Source organism: Hypanus sabinus, chromosome 3, assembly GCF_030144855.1.
Source record: "Hypanus sabinus isolate sHypSab1 chromosome 3, sHypSab1.hap1, whole genome shotgun sequence".
In the NCBI taxonomy this organism is placed as follows: Eukaryota; Metazoa; Chordata; class Chondrichthyes; order Myliobatiformes; family Dasyatidae; genus Hypanus; species Hypanus sabinus.
In genome coordinates this window covers 48,438,812-48,464,638 of record NC_082708.1, presented here as the reverse complement: position 1 = coordinate 48,464,638, position 25,827 = coordinate 48,438,812, and the positions used below count along the sequence as shown (strand labels likewise).

Below are 25,827 nucleotides of genomic sequence, written 5' to 3'. Positions count from 1 at the left end.
GAAAACCTCACAAAGTCACCAAGGCATTTTCATTCAGTTTTCCAAACTCGTCTTGGTGGGTTGACTTTATTAATCCCAGATTCAGATTCAGATTTACTTATCACATGTACATTGAAACATACAGTGAAATGCATTGCAACACCAGCAAAATGCTGGAAGATCTCAGCAGCTCAGGCAACATCTATGGAAAGGAATAAAGAGTTAACATTTCAGGCTGAGACTCTTCATGAGGTCTAGAAAGGAAGGGGGGAGAAGCTAGGATAAGAAGGAGGGAGGGTGGAGGGAAGGAAGCACTAGAAGGTGACAGGTGAAGCCAGGTCAGTAAGGAAGGGTGGATGAAATAAGAAGCTGGGAGGTGATAGGTGGAAAATGTAAATGGTTGGAGAAGGCATCTCCATAACATTCATCAGGACCCTACCACCAAACACAACTTCACCCTCCACTCAGGGATTGCCCCCTCTGTGGTTCCCTTATTCATTGATCCTCCCCACTAATTCCCTCCTGGCACATATCCCTGCAAGTGGAAGAAGTGCTACACCTGCTCATACACCTCCTCCCTCACCTCCATTCAGGACCACTATCAGTCTCAGCAGGTGAGGCAATGCTTCACCTGCAAACCTGTTGTGGTCATCTACTGTATGCAGTGCTCCCAATATGGTCTCCTCTACACTGGTGAGACCTGATGGAGGACCACTTTGTCAAGCATCTTTGCTCCATCCACAAAAAGCAGCATTTCCCAGTGGCCAACCATTTTAATTGTAATCCCCATTCCCATTCCGAAACATTGGTCAATGGCCTCCTCTACAGCCATGATGAGGCCACTCCAAGGTTGGAGGAGCAACATCTCATATTCTGCCTGGTTAGCTGCCAACTTGATGGTATGAACATTAATTTATCCAAAATCCAGTAACTTTGCCCCTTCACCTTCCCTCATCTTCATTTCCCAACCTTGGCCTCTTACCTCTTTTCCTTGCCTGCCTATCATGTTTCTCTGTTGTCCCTCCTCTATTTCTTCCTCCCCATGGTCCACACTCCTCTCTTATCAGATTCCATCCTCTCTAGCACTTCATGTTTTCTACCTATCACCTCCCTCCCCCAAACATTATAGTCCTTCTCTCCCCCACCCCCCATCTTTTTATTCTGGCTTTCCCCCACTTCCTTTCCAGTCCTGAAGAAAGGGCTTAGCCCAAAATGTCAACTGTTTATTCATTTCCATAGATGCAACCTGACTGCTGAGTTCCTCTAGCATTTTGTGTACTGTATTGCTCTGGATTACCAGCATCTGCAGAATCTCTTGTGTTAATCAAATGTGTCTGCGGTGAACTACATATACCTGTCTGGACATGCCCCCCCCCCCCGCCGACTGCTCCTGTGGCTCCTCCCACTGACCCCGGTATAAATGCGATTGGAGCCTGAGCCCTGCCCTCAGTCTCCAGGGTGTAGTATGGTGGTCAATTGCTGCTTGTTCTTTCTTCCAGTTAATAGAAGCCTGTATCTCGCCTCACGTCTCATAGAGTTATTGATGGTGCATCAGTGTCATTTGCATTAACAACCAAAAATCTTAAGGATGTGCTGGGAGCAGCCTGCAAGTATCACCATACATACCAGTGCAGACACAACTTGCCCACAATCTTCAGCAGAACAACACATAACACAACAAGCAACAAATCAGCAAAACAAGCCCCCTTTCCTTCCTTTCTCCTGCCCACCCACACACATGGACAATCCTCTATCTCCAGGACAGGCCCCTGGACCTCCAGTCTCCAGGCTTCGGCCAACGGGCTTCAACTCCAAGACCTTCAATCAACCTTCAACCTTCGGTATCAACACTCAGACTAGCTGATGACAGGACCCTGAACTCCAAACACCACCTTAGTGGCCACGGGCTGCAGTGCTCTTGCTGTCTGCTTGCATGGACATCCAAACCCAGGCCTCACTGATCTGGGACAACCCAACATCCACATTGCTGGCCTTCAAGTGCAGAGCAGAGGCCTGGACAGTGGATATCTATTTCCTGAACACACAGCTGCAGCATGTTTGAACCCCCCACTAAATTACCATAAGATTCTTACATTGTCTTCCAATTCTTGCATTGTGACCAAAACTATCATCATGAAAGTCTTGCCACCATCCTCTTAAACGTGGACACATCCCACGCCTGTCATAAAGAGTTGAGATACAAACTTCAGTAGCAATTACTGATCAGTTTTTATCCTGGCTATAATGAACTTTTACCCTTAGATACATGAATGTGTGTCCTCATGAACTGATCCGTAACTTTTCATGCTAGATCTCAGGGTTTGCTACAGTTAAGTATATAATTAGCTTAGCAGATACATCCATGCAAGACAGGATATTATTAGGCAGCAACGTTTCTGTCTGGCTGTTATCACCCATATGGTTACTGCAGAAATATCTTGCCCTTGATGAAAGGCACACACCACCAGTTTCAAGGAGAGCTTCTATCCAACTGATATCAAACTCTAGAATGGATCCCTCATATACCAACGATGAATTTCTGATCTCCCAATTTACCTTGTTGTGGCCTTTGTCTATCTGCACTTTCTCTGTAACTACTACATTGTATTCTACTTCTTTCTACTGCTTCAAAGTACTTACATATGGTGTGATCTGTTTGGATGGCATGTAAGCAAGTTTTCATGTGGCATTAATAACCTGTGTTACCAGCAAGCTGAGGTGTGAGTGGTAACACCATATCCCTACAGGAAGATCCTCTACTCAATTGTTCCTTGATCTTCTTTCCCCTCCCAGGCTGTTGCAGTAATGATAGGTATCTGCAAATTAGACCTTAGTTTAACCCTCTAATCTTTGGCCACTTTTGTTCTTGATTACCCATCCTTAAAGTAAAAAACAATCTTCTTTCATTCAACCTTAGCACTAAAAATTTAGTGACTTCAATTTCAGACTTCTTCTGAAGTGGAGTTAAGTGCATTGACTTCCATTACCACTCTTTCCATTGAACATTCTTGATAATGCCACCTCACTACTATCTTCTCAAGAGCAATTGTCTACCTCTTAATCACTTTATTGTGTTACTCTCAGCTGAATTCCCAACCTTGCTTTTTCCTGGACATTCCCTGGACACTGCTTTCTCCCATACACTGGTATCTACATTTTCAAAGCCGTGTATACTGAATCTTCAACCCCAATTCATCACAATGGTTCTCCACCAGCTAATCTACTCAACCAGGTCTTGCATTCCCCTTTAATACCCCATCCCCCAATAATACCGTTGCCCTCCCTCACTCAGGCTACTCTTTTTGTACAGATTTTATCTTGCGCCATTTATTCCAAGAGTCACAAAATTGAATGGTTATACCATACAAATAGTCTGGATATGAAAGATTACATTTGATTTTGTCATGCCTTTATAAAGCCCTCAATCCTATCTCCTCCATCCTTATTGATAGTGAGATACCTATGTGGTATATACATTTTTGTCTCAAAGACTAAGACTGTCTGCTTCCCCTACATCATAAGGCTCAGATTCTAACTTCTTTTGACCTGAACTTGGATATCTCTCCACCTGCTATCTTATCTTTCCTTCTGGGAACTCATCAAAAAGTACAGGTCCTGCTCCATAGATCCTAATCTCACTGAACTACAGGCAGACATTCTGTGTTGTAATCCCATATTGGCTGTTAGCTTCTCCTCCATAAGAACCGCATCTCTTTTAAACCTGCAGCCATCACCCTTCCCCTCAGAACCACACGACCTTCTGCCCTTGATAATAACCACTCATCTGTAATCTGCCTTTCCTTATAAGAGTGTTTGAATATGTAATTACCTCTCAAACTAATGATAGTGCAACGTGTTGAATCTCTTCAACCAGGATTTATTCCTGACAGGGTGTCAAAACCAGGACTGTGACAAAAGGAACATGTCTCTTGAGATCTTCTTGAACTGTCAAGACCAGCTGGCATGGTTGACCACACCATTTAAAACTAATATCATGACACAATATGCAGCTGGATGCAACTATGCTCAGTTGTTTCATTCTTATTTATTTACATGTAGCTACAGAATCACGACAGTGTGCTCCATTCTTGCTCACATTTTTCAGCAGTATGCTAGCACTTTGCAATTCCACCTGAGAGCACTTGTCATTTTCAATATCACCTCTTGTTCCCTCCATTGGTAGGCTGTTTAATTTCATCTGACTTATTTTGGGAAGACCAAAGCCATTGACCTTTAACCTTACCACATTTGTTGTTCACCTGCAATCCAGCTCTGTCCTTGGAAGCTTACTGAAATTAAAGCAAACTGCTTACTTCTATTAATCATATTTGATCTGGGATATCTCTCTGATGGCCTTTGTTTAGCTCCCTAATATCCCAAGACTCTCTCCCTGCCCCAGCTAACTTGCTGAGGAAACAATGCATTCTTCTGAGCCTTTGTAACTTCTAGAGTGTTTCATTGCACTCCTGGGTGCTTCCCTCAGCATGCTCTTTATGAACCTAATTTCTTCCAAATCTCTGTTGCAACCTTCATCTTACACCCTGTTCTCATGGATCCCAGTTATTGTCATGCTTTAATTTCAACAAATCTCTGCATAGTCCTATCCCTCTACAACTCTAACTTCTTTCAGCCCTTTAGCATTCTGCACTGTCTTTGCTGCACCAATTCTGGTGTCTTGAGCACCCCTGAATTCACAAATCCCACCACTGACACCCTTGTAACCCTGTTAAAACAATTGCCAAGCTCTTCAGCTTCACATCTACCTCCCTAAGCCTCACAAATTCTTCATCCTTTTGCTACTTTAATGTTTGACCAAGCCTTTAGGCCATAAGAAATAAGAGCAGAATTAGGCCACTCAGCCCACTGTCTGCTCCACCATTCCATCATGGCTGATTTATTATCCCTCTCAACCTCATTCTCTTGCCTTCTACTCATAACCTTTGATGCCCTGACTAACCAAGAACCTATCAATCTCTGCTATAAATATACTCATTGACTTTGCTTCCACAGCCATCCTGGCAATGAATTCCAAAGATTCATCACCCTCTGGGTAAAGAAATTCCTTCTCTGTCGTGGTCCCATCTGGCAATCCCCCATCTTGCTATTAGCTCCTTGATTGGGCCTTAATCACCTCATCTGATTTCCAATTGTTTCCTGTTCTACTAATTACAGCACACCTGGTTTCCATCACTGAATGTAGGATAAGAACCCTGGAGTCACAGCAATGAGCTGCCAGTTCATTGGTCAATTCTATGTATGTAAACCTGTTTCCTGATTCCTTAGGACTGTCAGTTCTAAGCTCTGCACCGGTTCCTGAATATTCTACATAAACCTTGTCTCCATGTAAAGACTTTCCTGGATACCTGTTTCCACATTCGTGACTGTGCTAGCGCCTTACGACCCTGTCTCCATACCAGTGTCCTGCACTTGGGTTCATCCCCAGTCATGTCCTTGCAACATTCTCAGCTCTGTTCTAAATGGACATCATTCTATTCTGAGGCAGTGTTCTCCTGTCCTATACTCACACACTACAGGTAATATGTGCTCCACATCCACTCTAGGCTTTTCAATATTCGATCTATTTCAAAGAATTCCACTCTCATCATTCTTCTAAATTCCAGCAAGTACAGGCCCAAAACCAACAAATGTTCTTCATACGTTCTTTCATTCCTGGAATCATTCTCGTTAACCCCCTCTGGACACTTAACAAGGCAAGCACATCTTTCTTCAATAAGGGGCCCAAAACTGCTCACAATATTTAAAGTGCAGTCTGACCAGTGCCTTATAAAGCCTCAGCTCACAGCCTTGCTCTTACATTCTAATCATCTCATTTGCCTTCCTTACCACCAACTCAAACTGCAAGTTAACTTTTAGGGAATCCTGCACAAGGACACTGAATTTCCTTTGCACCTTTGATTTTTGAATTTTCTCCCTGTTTAGAAAGTAGTCCATGTCTTTATTCCTTTTATCAAACTGTGACCATACACCTCCCTACATTATATTCCATCTGCAACTCCTTTGTCCATTCTGCCAATCTATCCAAGTTCTTCTGCCAACTCCCTGCTTCCTCAATTCTACCTGCCCCTCCACTTACCTTAGTAATGTATGCAAACATGGCTACAGAGCCATCAATACCTTCATCCAAAACATTGACCCCAGCAGAACACCACTAGTCACCAGCAAACAACCAGAATAGGCTGTCTTTATTCTGACTCTTTGCTTCCTGCCAATCTTCAATAATACAATCTTCAATCTTTCACATAATATCATAGGGTCTTATCTTGTTATGCTACCTTGTGTGCGGCACCTTGTCAAAGGCCTTCTGAAAATCCATTTAAGCAACATCCTCTGACTCTCCTTTATTTATTGTGCCTGTCATTTCCTCAAAGAATTCCAACATATTTGTCATACTTTAGCTTTGGCTTACTTTATCATGCGTTTCCAAGTACCCCAAAACTTCAGCCTTAATAATGGATTCAAACATCTTTCCAACCACTGAAGTCAGGCTAACTGGCCTATAATTTCCCTACTATTGCCTCCTTCCCCTCCCCCTTCCTAAAGAGGGGAGTGACATTTACAATTTTCCAGTCCTCCAGAACAATTCCAGAATCCAGTGAATCTGGAAAGATCATTACTAGTGTCTCCACAATCTCTTCAACCACCTCTTTCAGAACCCTGGGGTGTAGTCGATCAGCTCCAGGTGACTTATCTACCTTCAGACCTTTCAGCTTCCCATGCACCCTTCTTCTTAGTCATAGCGATGACACTCACTTCTGCTCCTTAACAGTTTCACTTTTGTGGCATAGTGTTAATGTCTTCCACAGGGAAGACTGAAGCCTAATACTTTGTCCCCCATTACAATCTCTCTAGCATTATTTTCCTATATAGCTGCAACATTACCTAATGTTGCATTACCTATATATTACCTAACATTACCTATATAGGACCCTGGTCAGACCCCACTTGGAGTACTGTGCTCAGTTCTGGTCACCTCACTACAGGAAGGACGTGCAAACCATAGAAAGGGTGCAGAGGAGGTTTACAAGGATGTTGCCTGGATTGGGGAGCATGCCTTATGAGAGTAGGTTGAGTGAACTCGACCTTTTCTCCTTGGAGTGGCAAAGGATGAGAGGTGACTTGATAGAGGTGCACAAGATAATGAGAGGCATTGATCGTGTGGATAGTCAGAGGCTTTTTCTCAGGGCTGAAATGGCTAGCATCAGAGGGCATATTTTTAAGGTGCTTGGGAGTAGGTACAGAGGAGATGTCAGGGGTAAGCTTTAAATGCAGAGAGTGGTGAATGCATGGAATGGGCTGCTGGTGGTGGTGGTTGAGGCGGAAATGATAGGGTCTTTTAAGAGACTCCTGGATGGCTACATGGAGCTTAGAAAAATAGAGGGCTATGGATAAGCCTAGGTAGTTCTAAGGTAAGGACATGTTCAGCACAGCTTTGTTGGCTGAAGGGCCTGTATTGTGCTGTAGGTTTTATGATATATCCCAAGGCTATCATAATATTGCTCTTATTATATGTGTTTTCTATTTCCAATTGAAATGTATATCTCATATCCTGGCTCCAGTTCAGGGGCTTGTATGTAACTCCCATCAGGTTCTTTTTACCCTTGCAGTTTCTGAACTCTATCCACAATGATCCAATGAGACCTCTTTCTAAGGATTTGATTTCATTTTTTCACCAACAGAGCCACCCCAGCCTCTACCTGCCTATCCTTCTGATACAAGGTGTATCCTTGAATGTTAAGCTCTCATCTGTGATCGTCTTTCACCCATATCTCAGTGATGCCCACAACATCACACAGCCAATCTCTAACTGTGTTGCAAGATCATCTACTTTATTCCATATACTGTGTGCATTCAGATATAACACTTTTTGACCAAAATAACTTTTGGTCAACTTGGCAACAGTAATTATGCACTTCAAATATTTTGTTGTTCTTTGTTTTCTAGATGTGCAAGGCCATCGTTATAATTTATTGGTGTTGATTCCAGTACTTACGGGAAGAGGTTTTGGCCAAAAATGACATACCTACTGGAAGAATGGCCCTTTTGCAAGGTTGGTAAATGACCTCTTCAAAAAGTTTTAGTAATCCTGATACAAGAAGAATATTTTCTTATCAAGACACATCTCAGGCACAGCAAATTTTACATATACTAGATTTCTGATCCAAGGAATTAATTACAAGACAATCAACCAAATCACTCTGGTATTAACATGAATTAAAAAAAACTCCCAGTGAAGACGTAACTCCAGTGAATTTTAAGATGAAGAAATCATTTCCAGATGAAGTTGGTTCGAGCAATTCACTAGGTATAGAAAGATGTATGATTTTGTCCATCAATGTTAAAAACACTTTAAGATGTACTCTTAGATTTTATTTCATTAATAGCAATATTTATTTATATTGGTCATAATTGATAATATAACTTCATTCATTTTTCAAAAGAAATTGATTCGACTGGATATTTTAATCTACTCTTTCACACGTTTGGGAGCTGCAGCAAACGTTTTGGATCAGATCCAATTCTTAGCTGCATGCTTCCATAACTTTGAGCTTCTCCAAGAGAGCAGAGAGATGAGTCTGAAAGCACAATGAAAATTAATGAAAATAGTGTAACTGGGATTTATCTGATTTTTGCCGTAAAATGAAGATACAGCACCCGAAGGTATTTCACAATGAAAAAGTAACCTGTATTCAGAGCATCTGATTAATATGCACGTCCTCACCAGACACGCACATTACCAGTTTTCAATCTCTCTGGAATACCCCTAGAAAGAAAGCACAGCTGCAACACCCCTAACTGGGAGCAGATAAAATCATGCGCCTTAGTTTCAAAAGAGGCTGCGATGTTAATTCCTGGTTTCAATCACCTTCAAAAGCATTACTGCATCCTAATTGATGTTGGATATGACATATATGATTAAAATCAAGCACGATTCCTGTATTGCAATTCTATGTAATTTTAAAGTCATGCATGCGTATGATACACTGAGCTCTTCAACATTTAAAACTAATTGTATCTCTAATTTAGGCTAACAACAGAGATGCAATTCTTATTGGTTTCGATCAATTTGATCTTACTAAGAGCAGATGGGACACCTTGTCGGGGCAGGTGAAACGAACTGCAAGATGTTATTGGTAGATTCGACAAAGGGCGCCACGATGTAGATGTACCTCTGGAAATGGGATGGGATCAATAAAAATTCAAATGTTACCCATGTCTACCGTAGTTAAGAATAATATAGGAGCTCGTCCTCGAGTGTAAGCGTTTGTAGTTAGTCAGCATATTTTCTGTTCGTATTCACCCACCCCTCCAGTCCCAGTGCTTAATAAGGTATTGAAATTTGAACAAAAGAATCCCGCAAAAGGCAACGAATATCTAAAATGAATTGGAATTACCAAGTAACTGGATGAGCTCAGTGATATTTTTGGTTGTCTAAGAAAATACGTACTTCCGGTTATTGGGGCTGTGCAGTTCACATTGTTTCACCGATCGGTCTTATTATTATTTCGTTACTTCAGCTCTCGGCTTCCGGAACAGCAGGACTCGCCACCCAGCCAAGGTAAGAGAAACATCTGGAGCTGTTTCTTTTTAAACTACAAAGATCAATTGAACTCACTTTGAGTAGATCTTGGTCTTTGTGTTAATTACTCTTTGAGAAACCCTTTCTCTAAGATATATTTATAAATCTATAGTTTTATGTCTCTCTGCTCCGCAAAATTGCATTGACTGGCAATTTTAATCCGACTCCTTTGTTCGTGCTGCCACCGACTTTTGCCTTCCCGCAACCAATCAGGCAATCGTTACTTTGCCATACCGAGACCCGCAACTGGTCTTCCTATGAAAACCGATTATTTTCGCAAAGGCTTTGTCTTTGTAACAATTGCACGTTCCGACTTTTGAAACCGCCGAGATAAAAGTGATGAAGTAGTTGCAGGCTGGGCATGTAACCGAATTGGAAATCTAGATTGCTCACTGAATTACAAACAATAGTCACTCACCAGTATTAAGATTGTGGAAGCAGCTTCGGAATGTGCACCTTAACATTATAAGCCTTTGCTGGGAATAGTGTTGAACATTATTTTGACAATTATCAGGTAACGTTTGAAAACATAACCTGCACCTGCGAAGCTGAGTAGCGTAAATCAAAGAGGACAGGCAAGCTTCAGTGACTGGCAATGGAATAGGGTTGTTTGGTCTATGTGAAAGATTCTCTTGTCGCTAGCCTTTTTTTTGTTACCCCAAGCGATTGCTTCACTGCACAACGTTATAGATTCATTAGACGGACGCACAGAGACGCATTACACCACCATTGGTGAACGAGGTTCTCTGTTCGCATTTATTTTGCATAGCGATGCCAAACGTTGAGTGACCTTTTTATTCTCAACTTCTTTTTATATGCAGTTTAATTGTGTTTTCAATACCACCAACAGGCAGATTGTTTGACGGCGGCCTTACGTTTCATTTTGGTATCATATTTGCTATTTCCGGATCTTAAACTTGAACATTGGAATTCTATTTCCCTCCTACAGGCACAGCGCTTTACTCGGCGCGACTGGTATTGTATCGCCGACCGAGGAAGCTCGATAGATCAGCAGCGCTGAGAACAGCTACTTCTCTGGCCAACAAATGAGTGCCAGGATACACAAGGATTTGTCGCTTTCTTTGTCCTCTTGTACTGGAAACAGGAACTTTTCTCCGAGCAATGGTACCTGTGTGACCGAGGTGGGAAAGTTAATCCACTCCTTCTCGGCGACTGTGGTTCTGATCGTGTTAGTGACGCTGATATTCGGCGTAATTGCCGTATCTCTGTTCACCTTCCACTTTCACAAAAGCAAAATGAAGAAGCGGAAAATGCAGAGGGCTCAGGAGGAGTACGAGCGCGACTGCTGCCCCGAGGCGGTGAAGGGCACCCCGCCAAAGAGTGTGGCGGTGAGCCCAGGCCCTCAGACGGCGCCGGCGGCGGCAGTCTGTCTGTCTCCCGACGTCCACAGTAGAAGACAGAGTCTCGACTCTCGGACCGGCCCGGAGAGAGGAGAATCGGATTCAGCCCTCCACTGTACAGACGCTGCGAGGAATCCAGTGTTCCATTCCATGCTTTTGTAATGAACCATCGCCTGACTGCCGAGAAAACTGGTGTGTAAAATACTTGAAGATAGCATAGTTTCAAAAAAAAAATAGAGGGGAGGGGGTGGCGACGGCCACAGCGCATGGCAAATCACATTAAGCCCGGTTTCCTATTTCTGGAAATCAAGTATTTGTGTTTATAAAGGAGACGCACATATAGCAGAAATGTATGTCAGTTAACTCCAGATTTCCACTTTCGTAAATTTTCGTCTATATATAAAGTCCGAGATACCCGGCAAACGGTGCATGCAACGATGGAGACCAACAGGAACATTACACCAACACTCGATCTGGAGACTTTACACACGCAGGAGAGCCGCGGACTCCATAGCAACCGGATTGAGGAGCTGTCCATTGATTATATTTGTATAAATAAAGGCAACCATCAAACTTTACAATTGCTTTATTCAGATTCCCAAATATTACGTTGCTTGATGCTTTTTGTAAGTTTTGACTTTGAATTCAGTGAAGACTGGTAATCTCAGCACACTTCAGATAGTCATAGGATCTAACCCTGTAAAACCTAGATCTTTGGACTCAAACTCAAAAAAGTAGAATTACTAGTCTCGATTTGTTTTCAATTTCGCTTATTTTATGTGTGACTATTCACTCTTTGAATATTTTGATATATTTAAGTTTAATATCTGTTCAACTTTAACTGATAAACCCTGCTTAGCTACTTTTTGTTTTACACGAGGGAATTGAATACGCATTTCTAACAATAACCAATTTCATGATTTTTACTGTGATGTATACAGTGAAAGAGGTACGATTAAAATCTATCCGGACATGAGGCCTTTATCAATAACATGTTTTATAAAAGGCTAACTAAAAAGTTTTAGCCCCGTCCCTGAGATACTCTTGATAAGGCATATGACCCATTGCAGTAAACCATCGTATGCTGTCCAAACCTTTGGAAATCTTTTCCTGAAATATTATTGTGATATATTCTTCATGGAAAGTTACAGGTCGTGAAACGTGAGTTGAATAAGAAAGCAATAAAACGTGGTACTCTTGCAGTGCACGTGCATTTTAAGCATTTCGAGTTATCTGGAAAATGAAAGAACCCAAGATTCCTGACTATATTTTGGGAAATTCCACCATATAACGCCTTTATTACAAAGTGTTGCAATCGATTTAGAAATGACGACAGTATGTCAGTCATTTTAAAATGATGGGGGTCTTTGTCTCCAAGCTTATGCAAAAACATATCAATAATGTGCTGCCTTGGTTAAAAATAATGCGATAGACAACGATCAAAGGGATTTTCTATACACATCACTGGCACTGCCACCTTGTATGTTTCAAGAGTATGGGGCTTCTAAATGGAAGATGAAATGGCATACCCTTTCTAATATGGAGCTGTCCTGGCTTGTGGTGCTGAAAATCAAATCCCCGAGAGGCGGTTATCTGACAAATCATAAACCAACACTTACCGAGCAGTCATCTAATAGTTTTGCTGCTTCAACCTTTCATTTGCTGAAGCCCAACTGGTAGTGTTATTCCCTTCGTAACGATTAACCAACCTAGAGAATTTTGCCACTATTATTTGCCATCTGGTTTGCATTTTTGCACAAACTCAGATCCATTAAGATTGTCCATTTGGATTAATTTTGTTGTCTTTCTAAGGAATTTTTATCGCAATTATCTCAGTTAGGTTTATTATAAAAGTGTTCAATTGTCTGTTTGAGAGATGAATACTATATTTGACTATCGCCTAGATAGTTTCCTATCTGAAAAAGAAAACGTAATATTCAATTATTGGTAGCGGTGCTGCTATTATTATTATTGGATTATTTTCCAGTTTTGGGCTGAATAATTTCCCATCGGCATTTGTTGAGGGACGAGGATAGAAATGTAAGCCTCCAGGGAAATATAACCTCGACTACCAGAAACTGTTGTTGTTCTGGTTTTAAGTATCCCCAGATGCCAATTATCCACAAATGTAAATATTTATTGATGTTTACTTATTAAATGGATGCTTTTATTGACTTGCTAATGTAAGCATATGGTACTAAGAGTAACACCATAATTGACAGTGATAATATTGGTTTATTTGATTTCACAAAATTACAATCGCAGCATAAATATTAATACTTATTAGTTTTCAATAATATGTCAATCTTACCAAACCCATCATATATATACCCAGTATAAAAGATAAATTATCCTTTATCAAAAGGGAAAATTTTATTAATTTATTCCTTGCTGGCGATTTTACATTAACAATGAGGTTGTTAAGTTTGAAATGAGTAAGTAAATACTATTGAAACAGGAGAAATGATAATCTTTCATTTGTTGTTCCACGTTGTTTATTTATTGTGAAGAGCGCGTGTTCTTTCAGTGACTTTATTCTTACAATACCTCAAAACAAAGTCACATAAATGTAACTAAACTGTAGATATTCTTCTTGGAAGCATCCAGTACTTTGTTTGTTGGGGGGGGGGGGATTGAGGAACTTCTGAAAAAGTAGCACATATTCTAAATCATATCAACATGATGATTGGTTTCAAACCCAATGGCGTATAGGTACGAATAAAGAATTATACAGCTTTTAAAAATATATCCACAGTTGAAGGAACATTGTCATTATTAAATAGCTTGTGATATCTTGTGTAAGGAACCTACTGTACTGCTGAAAGTCCCTTTAGCTATGATCTTAACGCCCTTTGTTGAAGATTTTCTAGATATCCATATCTTTGATTTCAGTATGGCAACTTTGAACGTTGCTCGTCATGAAGATGTTCTGGCCGTTAAAAATAACTTAATTTCACAGGTCATGTGTTAATTCCACTGTGAATTTATACTGAACTAGCGTCCAAGTCATTTAATTCTCTATTAGCAAAGAGGACTAACACGTTATTCTTCCTCGGCACTTTAACCCATCTATGTCCTTTCTCCTACCTTCTAACCTGTTCTTCCATTTCCCCATATTTGTTCGCCTGCTTATAAGACATCTATTGTCACCACTATACCCTTGTCCTAACAAAACAACTGGTATTAAGGTCCATTTGCTCACAGCAATGTGAATATCGATTTGACATTAACGGACATTTGGAATGATAGAAGTTTTCATAAATACCAATCAGCATTATTGGTCATGTAATATTGTCTTGATTTGCCGGGTGTATGTGTACTAGCTCCTGGGATAAAAGAAAACTATTCATCAGAATTCGTTACTTCCAGAATTAGTTTGCGGGCCACCAATTCCTCAACAAACTCTAACTGACGTATTCATCGAAGTCAAGGCAACATAAGCACTGTGACTCATTCTGAAACAGTTAGACACGATGGCCAGTAAAGGACCCGGGGCTAAAGGTTCACCTTAGTGTGGCAAAAGGCGAAAGATATGCTGGTGCCGAAAGAAGAACGGAGAGCGGCAATTGTTTTGGCGTGCCTGCCTCCAGTCAAGTCGTTGAACCTCGTAAAGCACTGCTTTATAGTAATGGAGATAGGGTGACGAGCAGTGTGAATAACATGTCGCTTACTGAGAACCCAGACACACTTTATCTCCTTTGTTGCAACTCAAATCCCAACACCCTAAAATACAGCCTCGTTGAAACCTGCGCTTTTTTGTTTGTATGCTGTTCCATCCCGACCTAAGACTGACGTACTCAAGGAGACTCAAGAGTCATACATGTGGACTCCTTTATAGCTGTTGTACAAGCCCAATCATGTAGCTACTTGCCGAATGACTTGCTGCAATTGACTTCTAAAGACCACACTGTAAATAGATCCACCAATATGTTGCCCTTATCTTACACCGAACTTATTTAAGCTATTCAGTGGCTGTTCGATGGTATAACGTGACTTCATAATCTACAGTGGGCCAGAGATGAACTTGTCACTTTACAGAGAGTTCATCCCAGGAGCAACTTTGCCGAGAAGTCCCATGGAGCTCTGCGGCCCTGCCCTGACAGCCGGCTCAGTGTGTACACCGCTGACCACTGGGCCAGCTTTCAAAATGATCATCATTACGGGCGAATGAACGTACAACAATACATAACGGTGAAACCGACTTACTGTTTTCAGATTTGTGAATTTAAACCCACGAAGAATCTCCAGTAGTATCATTTGATGAAATTGTGTTTGACTTTTTGAATAAACTGAGAGCAGTCTCCCCGAGTCTCGCGGAACTGTTTCGAGCAGCTCCAACTTTCCGACGCGGGTTAAAGCATCACCCGGGGGTGGGGGGAACGATTTTTGCCTGTACGCTCTACTTCCTATTCTCACATTCGCCTTACAGCTACTATCTTTCCCTTTACTATAATGACACGTGCTGCTGTTTATTATTCAGATCGCCACTTCTTGGCTGACACGTTGAATGCGATGTCGCCGGTGTGGCAACTTTCCTCTCAGTACTGCCTCAGTTGCGACGAGCTTTGGTTGGACATTTTTTCTGTGCTGTATGCTTATTTCAAAACGTTAAACATCTCTGACTTACTGACTGACTTCGCTTTTCTAAGAGCCAACAGACTCCCCATTCTCGCCTACGCTGCTGAATACCTGCTCTGTAGGGAAGAGTCTAATGGGTTCCTGCTAATTTCAAAACTGTGTCGGCTCCTTGCTTTCTCCTTGGCTAGGCGAGCATTCCACTCGGGGGAAGTGTTTTATCTGAAGGGCTCCGTCACCCGATATCCACCGCAGTACCTTTGTGTCGTCCGGCAATTGATTTCGATATTGAAACCTTGAACCCGACGGAAGCTGTTAACGTGTTCAGTAATCGCTACTGCTATATTCAGACAACATTCTAAAGTTACCCAGAACCTGCGTTTCAATGTTTGGAATATTATCTGGTTATCAAAGTCGATGCAAAGTTTATATTTAATGTTTGAAAACCATATGGGTTTTCACACGTTCAAGAGAAATAATAATTTTGGAATGATAATTCAGTCAATTCTCTACCGTGTCTCGTCACAAGTAGCAATGCAATAATTTTTATTACAGAATTGTATCAGTTCGGGCCAATTGTCGTCGGGGGGTGGTATTTAATTAGAGACATGGTATTAAGCCTTCACACGGGGATCTCAGACTCTCCCCCTTTCTCTGTTCAACGTTTCTTGCTTCGACTGTCCAAAACACCACCGACACGGAGTCTGATTGCAAACTTTCAATCACTGCAACAGCGCCAGTAATGAATGGAACCTCTCGGCGTACTTATCCAGCGGCACTAACCAGCGAAGTACGTTTTGATGTGGAGCTGCTATAGAAACAGAAAATATGTTACAGCCTTTTCAAATGTCTTTTAACTGTTTGCAAATTGTCCAGTTGCTTTAGGGATTTTGATTGAGAGAAAAGTTTTGGACCAGACACTCGGAGAGATCCTCAACATCCACCTGGGAGAGTGTGGAGGGCCTCGACTTTAACTTCTCAGTTGTGAAGCCGCGCGTCCCACATTGCGGCAATCCCTCGTCGGACTCCGGAGCGTCGGTGTAATTGTTTTCATCTCAAGCCTCCGGACTTGACTTGAAAGTGGGCCCAGAACTTTCTGACGCAGACACCATATAACTAGACAGAGAACTACCACCTTCCTATTTCCATTCTTTCTATAACTCATGAAAATAGATTGGAAAGTAATTTGAACTATTTACCCAAAAATGTGTTGAGCCTAATATTTGAAACTGCTTTTCATTATACATAATAAATTGTAGGTGTTCTTACAAATGCTTTCTTTTTGTCATATTATAGTATTTATAAATTAATTTAGTTCAATCCTTTGACCATCAATGCAACTAACTGCACATTATCACCAAAGGCAAACTAAGCTATAGCAAGAGTTCATAGTTGGGTAAAACATTTCTTTGACCTCTTTGACCCTGGTTTTACTCTTTCCATGAGTGTATGCATGCCCCTTTGCTAACACAAACTAATTCTTCTCTTTTGATATAGAGACAAGCCACCCCAACTCCTTTAAGACGACCAGGACATACTTGATCACAATCAAAGGATGTGCTTTCCAGCTCCAGTCAAAGACTCCCGAGCCAACTGCTATTCACTGAGAAGGCAGGAGAAACGGGTTGAGAGGGATAATAAATCAGCCATGGTGGAATGGTGGAGCAGACTCGATGGGCAGAATGGCCTAGTTCTGCTTCTATGTCTAATGGTCTTATGGACTCCAAGTGTGACCAACAAAACCTGAAACATCTGTGAGAAGAGGTAGGGGCTGAAATAAAATCTGCCCATAATTTCTTACCAGGATTTAGAACCCAATTTTATTATCTCAGGTGAACTGTTTCTACCCTAACCTCCCTCACGGCCCACACTGACCTGGCCTTTCTAGTCGAAATCAGGTTTTCTGTTCCCCAGCTCCAGGAGCAGTGCATCTCTAGTTGACATGCAATTTCAGAAAACATTCAGGAAAGTTTTGTGCTAGAGGTTTAATAGAAGAATCAATTGTGTGATCAAATAAATATAGCAGCTTGGATAATGAAACGTTGATAGATAAATCAATATTGTTGGGGCTTCCTAGAGCAGTAATATTCCTAAATACATGGTAGAATCTCCTTAACAGTGCCAGAAATTACAAAGACTGATCCCTTAAATGTTGAGCCTGGTGGGATGGAAGGTTCTGTCATAGTTGCCAAGTCTCTGAGTATTATTTGGGCTTGCCTCCTTTCCTCCCCTCAGATGCTATTCACTAAGGAGAAGGATATTGAATTGTGTAAGGTAAAGGAAACAAATAGGGAAGTTATGGAAACTATGACGATTAAAGAGGAGGAAGTACCGGCGCTTTTAAGGAATATGAAAGTGGATAAATCTCTGGGTTCTGACAGGATATTCCCTGGGACCTTGAGGGAGGTTAGTGTAGAAATAGCAGGGGCTCTGAGAAAAATATTTCAAATGTCATGAGAAACGGGGATGGTGCCAGAGGATTGGTGTATTGCTCATGTGGTTCCATTGTTTAAAAAGGGTTCTAAGAGTAAACCTAGCAATTATAGGCCTGTCAGTTTGACGTCAGTGGTGGATAAATTAATGGAAAGTATTCCTAGAGATGGTATATATAATTACCTGGATAGACAGGGTCTGATTAGGAACAGTCAACATGGATTTGTGTGCGGAAGATTATGTTTGACAAATCTTATTGAATTTTTTGAAGAGGTCACAAGGAAAGTTTACAAGGGTAAAGCAGTGGATGTTGTCTATATGGACTTCAGTAAGGCCTTTGACAAGGTTCCACATGGAAGGTTAGTTAGGAAGGTTCAATCGTTAGGTATTAATATTGAAGTAGTAAAATGGATTCAACAGTGGCTGGATGGGAGATGCCAGAGAGTAGTGGCAATTAACTGTTTGTCATGTTGGAGGTCGGTGACTAGTGGTGTGCCTCAGGGATCTGTACTGGGTCCAATGTTGTTTGTCATATACATTAATGATCTGGATGATGGGGTGGTAAATTGGATTAGTAAATATACAGATGATACTAAGGTAGGTGGCGTTGTGGATAATGAAGTAGGTTTTCAAAGTTTGCATTGAGATTTAGGCCAGTTAGAAGAGTGGGCTGAACGATGGCAGATGGAGTTTAATGCTGATAAGTGTGAGGTGCTACATTTTGGTAGGAATAATCCAAATAGAACATACATGGTAAATGGTAGGGCATTGAAGAATGCTGTAGAACAGAGTGATCTAGGAATAATGGTGCATAGTTCCCTGAAGGTGGAATCTCATGTGGATATGGTGGTGAAGAAAGCTTTTATGCTGGCCTTTATAAATCAGAGCATTGAGTATAGGAGTTGGGATGTAATGTTAAAATTGTACAAGACATTGGTAAGGCCGAATTTGGAGTATTGTGTACAGTTCTGGTCACTGAATTATAGGAAAGATGTCAACGAAATAGAGAGTATAGAGAAGATTTACTAGAATCTTACCTGGGTTTCAGCACCTAAGTTACAGGGAAAGATTGAACAAGTTAGGTCTTTATTTTTTGGAGCGTAGAAGGTTGAGGGGGGAACTTGATAGAGGTATTTAAAATTATGAGGGGTATAGATAGAGTTGATGTGGATAGGCTTTTTCCATTGAGAGTAGGGGAGATTCAGACAAGAGGACATGAGTTGAGAGTTAGGGCACAAAAGTTTAGGGGTAACACAAGGGGGAATTTCTTTACTCAGAGAGTGTTAGCTGTGTGGAACGAGTTTCCAGTAGAAGTGGTAGAGACAGGTTCAGCATTGTCATTTAAAGTAAAATTGGATAGGTATATGGACAGGAAAGGAATGGAGGGTTATGGGCTGAGTGCGGGTCACTGGGACTAGGTGAGAGTAAGCATTCAGCACGGACTAGAAGGGCCGAAATGACCTGTTTCTGTGCTGTAATTGTTATATGCTGCTCAGAACCCTGCTTTGAGGAGCAATCGGAGCTAAGCAAGAAGGAAGACTTCTAAGAAGAACTGGTACAGGAAGTCTCATCATCAGGACATATATGGTAGAAACAGAGAAGCTGGGGGAATGAAATGGAGCCCATAGTGGATAATGATGTAGTTGAGATAGTTTTGGGATTGGGGTTTGTAATGAGTATTAGTAAGATGAAGATTGGTAAGTCAAGAAAGGAAAGGGAAAGGTCATATATGAACCATGTGAAAATCAGAGAGAGATGGAACTTGGAAGCAAGACTAATAAAATTAAGTGAGCTGTAGGAAGCAGGAAGAATATTATCAGGAAGATGAAGCTGAGGAAGATGGCTCGAGTTTGGAAGAGAGGACTATATAATATATCCATATATTAACAAGCATTGGCTGGCCCCATGTGATTTCCCATAGTTTCACCTTTGCTATGAACTGAGAAGAGTTGAAGGAGAAGTTGCTTAAAGTAAAGAGTGTGTTGGTAAGAGAGGGATTGGTTGATTCAGGTATTCCCTCTGTTCTACTGTTCTCTCTACAACACCCTCACAGATAATTGACATGAAATGTTTTTCCTCTTTACATGTGTGCTGAAGGACCTACTGAGTGTTCTGTTTACAGCACTGTTAGTTTTTATTTCAAATTTCCTGCTTTTGAAGTTTCTTTCATTTTGTTTATTTTTGATTCAAAAGACCGAAAAGGAAATTTTCCTCTTCTTCGTTCATTGAAGGTTTTGGCAGTAGTAGTGTTTAGAACATGGTCTTGTGTAATATCCCTGTGAACCTAATCCTTTCCCTAACCTGGTATAACTCCCCATCACTTACCAATAGCTTCACCTCATGGATTTCAGCAGAACAAGGAAGGTCCAATACTATCTGGGGAATTGGGGATGGGAAAAAGCATCTGGCAACTGGTACCTACATCCCCAGATTTATAGTCCTGTTGTTTAACGTACATCTGAAATATTTATGGGTAAAGTATTATATGCCACATATCTGAAACAAATTTATGCAATGTGTTATCCCTAAGGCAGATCATTGGTGCATAGAACCAGTGGAGAATATGTACCAAATGCCTTGGTGAAAGAAGATCCTAATTCATTTGCTGGGCTCTAGTTTTTGTCAGGAGTTCAACTCTTGAAATTTCTCTTAATTAACTGCTCTTAACAAGGGAGCATGGGATGCTTTTAGTGTACATCTTGTTTACATACATGTAAAGAGGAAACAACCACTTTGCAACCATATCAATGTACTTATTGTTTACAATGAATTCAATTGATAAAGAAGAAGTGTATCAATGATAACACTTTCTCCAGATCTCTGGTAAATTCCACTTCACATACTAAACTTCACTCTACGTTTTCCAATTTCAGTACATGGATGATACCTCTAGTTGTCTACTTTACAACTCCTTTATCCTCCACCCTGCCCCTGAAGTACAATGCTCTCTCAATCAGCAGTGACCTTGAAAAACTTCACAATCAGAACATGCCCAGCTGGTGGTCGTTAAAACTTTGAACCATTCTGAATAGGATTTTTGAGGTCTTGTGAGTGTTATAACAGATATAGCAAGGCCATCTGCCTCTGCTGCCTAAGATCCAAAGCTTTCCCATGAAAAGCACCCATGGGAAGACTCCTGCCAATGATTTGTGGTGCTAATAAACTCACTAGCATCTCCTACGTCTCCAGTCCTACAACTTGCAGCAATATTACTTTCTCCTCTTTACGTAAGGCTGGACTGCTATTTTTCAAATCCCCGGTTATTTAATTAATTTAAATTCTACAGCTACTGTGGTCAGATTTGAACTTGTGTTTCTGGATTACTAGTTTAGAATTCTAACCATTAGCCCCCCTGCTGGACTTTGTTGTGTAGTGACAGGACAAAGAGTCTGCAATAATAAGGACCGACATGTAAGTGCCAGAGATAAAGGTAAAGTATTTGAAATCACCTTCACCCAGAATTGCTACATATTATAGATGATTTATCTCACTGTCCTTCTGAGACCCTCATCATTAAAAAGCCAGTTTTCAGCCAGTTTAGTTCATATAACATAATGAACAGTTGAGAGCTCAGAATGTAGCAAAGACTATAGAGTCGGGCAGCATTCCAACTGTTCTATTGATGATTTGTTCTCCAAAACCACATGTGCCTCTAGCTGAGCCATTCCAATACAACTCTGACACCTGACAAAATTGAAAATTCCCAGATTCAGCCTATTGACAAACAGCATGACATATCCAGTCCATCTAATTGCCAACCACTCGGTTTACTTCCAGTCATCAACAAGCTGATGGAAATCAGAGATCTCATTTGGCGTTAAATCAACGTAAATCTGCTCACTAATACTTGGTTCAGATTTTACTAAAATTATTCATCATTGGAGCTCTAAAATGTTTCAAAGTAAAGATTACGGTACACTTATTATTTAGAAAATGTATGGTTTATAGTCAATAACACATAATTAAGAGCTTTTCACAATTTTACATATTAACATCGATCCCAAAGTTATATTAGTATAATTTCAAAATTAAATAAACATAATTTCAAAAATTATATTAATGTTATGTAAAAGAAACTTCCAGTTATGCAGCAACAAAAGCTATGTGTGGGAAGCATTTCAGTAACTGGAAGGCCACATACCCTTACAGTTTAGAGGGAACAATGCTCCCAGTGGTCAATCATTTTAGTTCCACTGCCCTTTCCCATTCTGACATGTTGATCCATCGCCTCTTCTACTGCCATGAAGAGGCCACTCTCAGTTGGAGGAGCAACACTTTATATTCTGTCTGAACATCAATTTCCCTAAATTCTCATAATTTCTCCCACTCCCCCTTCTCTCTTTTTCCATTCAGGCATCCCTCTTACCCCTCCTATACACCTCTGCTGTGTTTCACCTCTCTCTCGTGCCGCCTTCTTTCCCTTTCTCCCACGGTGCATTCCTCTCTACTATCAGATTTCTCCTTCTTCTGCCCTTTACCTTTTCCACCTGTCACGTCCCAGCTTCTCACTACATTCCCCTCTCTCCCACCCACCTCCCCTTCCCCTCTCCTGGCCTCACCTATCACATTATAGCTTCTACTTCTTCCCTCCCCCACCCCACCTTATTCTGGCTTCTTCCTCCTTCCTTTCCAATCATGATGAAGGGTATTGGCCCAAAACATTGTTATTCCTCTCCATAGATGCTGCCTGACCTGCTGAGTTCCTCCAGCATTTCTGTGTGCTAAGACTGAATTTTCTCCTCCTTCTCCGAATATTTTTTTTCAATCTAATTCAAAATGTCCTCCCTCCTAGCAATGGGTACCACATTGTGAGGAATGTAATCTTGCTTAAAAAGGGTGCTATCTGTCCTTGTCATTATCAGATCCCTCACAGCTGCTCACAAGTGACCATTTCCATAGAGTTTCTTGGGGCAATGCTCCTCAAAGGCCACATGTCCGAACAAATAAATTTAGAACTCCAAGTTATGGCTAACATTGCAAATTGAATTAAATTAAATTACAAAATGATAAAAAGGTCACCAAGTGCATTCCAGTGAGGAACTGCTAGGAGTAATGAGCAATAGGCAGGAACTACTAATGTGGTGATGCTACAGTGCTGGACTAAATGTCAGAAGTAGTGTGCTATAAACAGAGTGATGGAACCCTGTAACCAATGGGCTGTAGTATGCACAACAACATTAATAACTAATCAAGAGAATACAATATTGCCCTGACATGACCTGTCCACAAAAATTGAAGTTGTCTAATTGTCAGTGCTCTGGAAATGATAGCTGGCAACACTTACTCCTTTTCTTCAGTTGTGAGCACACTGAAACCGATGTAATGACAGCTTTGGTCTGAATACAGATACCGGGAGTTCAATTCCAGAAGTTAAAGAGTGGTTGTCCTTCACTCCATTAACACTGTATTGCTTGATCAAGTTAGTGAGGATCTGAGAGAAAACACTACAGTGGACAGACTTACACTGGCACAAAGGATGATGGTTTTGAAAGAAGCCAATCATCTCAGTTCCAGGACATATCCTAGTCCAAACCTCTCTAAACTGCTCCTCTAATGACTAACCATTTACCTTACATGTTTTGTTTTGTTCTTTAGTTATTGAAGCATTCCATACCTGGCTACAACGAGAATTGAATGACCTTCAGGCATTGGCTGCAAGATGGCAAGCAGCATTTTGACTTCCTAAGTCCTGGGCAATGACCATTTCTACCAAGAATGACCACCTCTATTTCACGTTCAATAATAATACTACCTTCAGGTTCTGACCATTACTATCAGTGACCAAGGCTCAATTATGACAGCCAAATGAACAAATAGTTGACCTGAATGATTCACCTTCTGATTGCTCAAGACCTTCCTGTGACATACTTACACAAGCAGAAATCTGGTGTGTTTTTCATCTCCAGTTTTGTATGAATTGTTGCTAATGCAGTTAAGCGTTAAGTTACATAGAGCATTGAAGAGTATTGTCCAACTTCTCCTTATAGTTAATACATTCTAATCGGAGCAGCATCCTGGTAAGCCATTTCTGCATGATTTCCAAAGCATCCACATCCTTCCTGTAGTGGGGCAACTGGAGCTCTTCTGTATTGAGAAGTCCAGGCACTATGATTGGAACAGCACCAGCTACATCTGAGAATAAGATGGTAGCCATGTGGCAGCAGCCTCACCATGGTCAAGCTCTCTTTCATCCTGATCTCAGGTGATCTGGGGTGTTACGTGCACCAAGTCTCCACTGACTACTGCCTTATCCAATGTATTTCTGATGTGGGCTTCAGCCTCACTCTGTCACTGATGCTCAGTTAACAGCAAGTCTTGGGCACCTCTGGATTGATTTAAATTACCTGCCTTCAGGGTTGTGCTGTGTATGGCTTTATCTATCTGAACTATCGGTTTTGCATTGTGTCCGGGTGTAAAAGTGACATTTTTCTGGTCAATGACAAGTAACTTCACTTCATATCTCTATTGACTCTTTTGACTCATCATCATCAGGAAGTACTGCCAAGCCAGCTTCCGTGTAGTTTTGTACATTAATAACACATGACTTGCTGGTTTTAACTGCATCAACATGAGGATCATGACTTACCTGAAGAGGACATTACACATTATTTCATGTTGTCCCTAGTCAAGCTGATAGATGCCCTTGCAACAACATCTTGCTCTAGGTCTATCCAGGTGAGCTTTATATGGGGTTGACACTGACTGGCACGGTGCACTTGTTATTCTGAACCTGAGCCTGCCTCTCTCTCTCTCTCTCTGAATTGATGACCTTATCCATTCCCTGGACTTGCAATATCCTCGCCATCGTGCATGCTTTGTGGAAATTATATTTCAATCTGCAATTTCCGTACGCTTTTCAGACAGTCGTGTTGCTGTCCTCAATGTTTGAAACATCTAAGCTGCAATACAACAGAAAGTACTAGAAGCAATCATCAGGTCACACGGCGTCTGTGGAAAGAGAAACAGAGTCTCTTTCCCAGGTTTGATGAAAGACTTTGGATCTGAAACATCTGTTTTTCTTTCCACTGGTGCCCTGTCGAGCATCTGCAGCATTTCAGAACAAAACTAATTGACTATTTCAGGCATCTACAGTTGTTTTGATTTTCAATTCCTTTTTTCACTTTTTGTTTCATACTTTGCTTCCTCCTGCTAATAATCAGCATACCCAGCCTGCCTTTGGACAGCTCCTCACTCCTGTGGAGCATTTATCTGGAGTTACCTTTGACTCAGAGAATCAATGATCCCTCAAAGTGAACTTAGAGTCATCACAAAGGTCAATCTCTTCAGATCAGTGAACCCATCTAACTGCTGGCAACCATTAATAAGCTATCAAAGATTTCTCCCTGGAAGAACTATTAATAATCAACTGCTTTTTTTTTTCAAAGCACGTTGTGCTGTCCTGGCATCAAATGCCTTCTTTGGTTCTTCATTTGTGGGATTTATGCTACAGTACAATTCTCTGACATGGTGGCCAATGTGATGTAATTGGTAAACAAGAGAAAATCTGCAGATGCTGGAAATTCAACAACACAAACAAAATGCTGGAGGGACTCAGCAGGCTTGGCTGAGGAAAAGAGTACAGTCGACGTTTTGGGCCAAGACCCTTCAGCTGGACTAGAAAACAAAAAGATGAGGAGGTAGGGGGAGGGGAGGGAGAGAAACACCAGGTGAAAGGTGAAATTGGGGGATGGGTGAAGTAAAGATCTGGGAAGTCGGTTGGTGAAAGAGATACAGGGCTGGAGAAGAGAGATTCTGATGGGAGAGGACAGAAGGCCAAGGAAGAAAAAAGGGGGGAGGACCACCAGAGGGAGGCAATGTGTGGGGAAGGAGATAGGATGAGAGAGGGAAAACAGGATGGGGAATGGTGAAGACCATTACCAG

The 25,827-nt window shown here is 41.2% G+C and overlaps 1 long non-coding RNA gene across 1 annotated transcript in view; it reads left to right on the top strand.

Annotated features, from left to right (window-relative positions):
* The window catches only part of LOC132391291 (uncharacterized), a 30,522-nt gene extending 5,058 nt beyond the window's left edge, over positions 1 to 25,464 (top strand). The window contains exons 2-5 of the long non-coding RNA XR_009511159.1: positions 7,942 to 8,047; positions 9,516 to 9,556; positions 17,011 to 17,277; positions 23,542 to 25,464. This is a non-coding gene — a long non-coding RNA (uncharacterized LOC132391291). The remainder of the gene's footprint in view (positions 1 to 7,941; positions 8,048 to 9,515; positions 9,557 to 17,010; positions 17,278 to 23,541) is intronic.
* Positions 25,465 to 25,827: the final 363 nt, after the last annotated feature.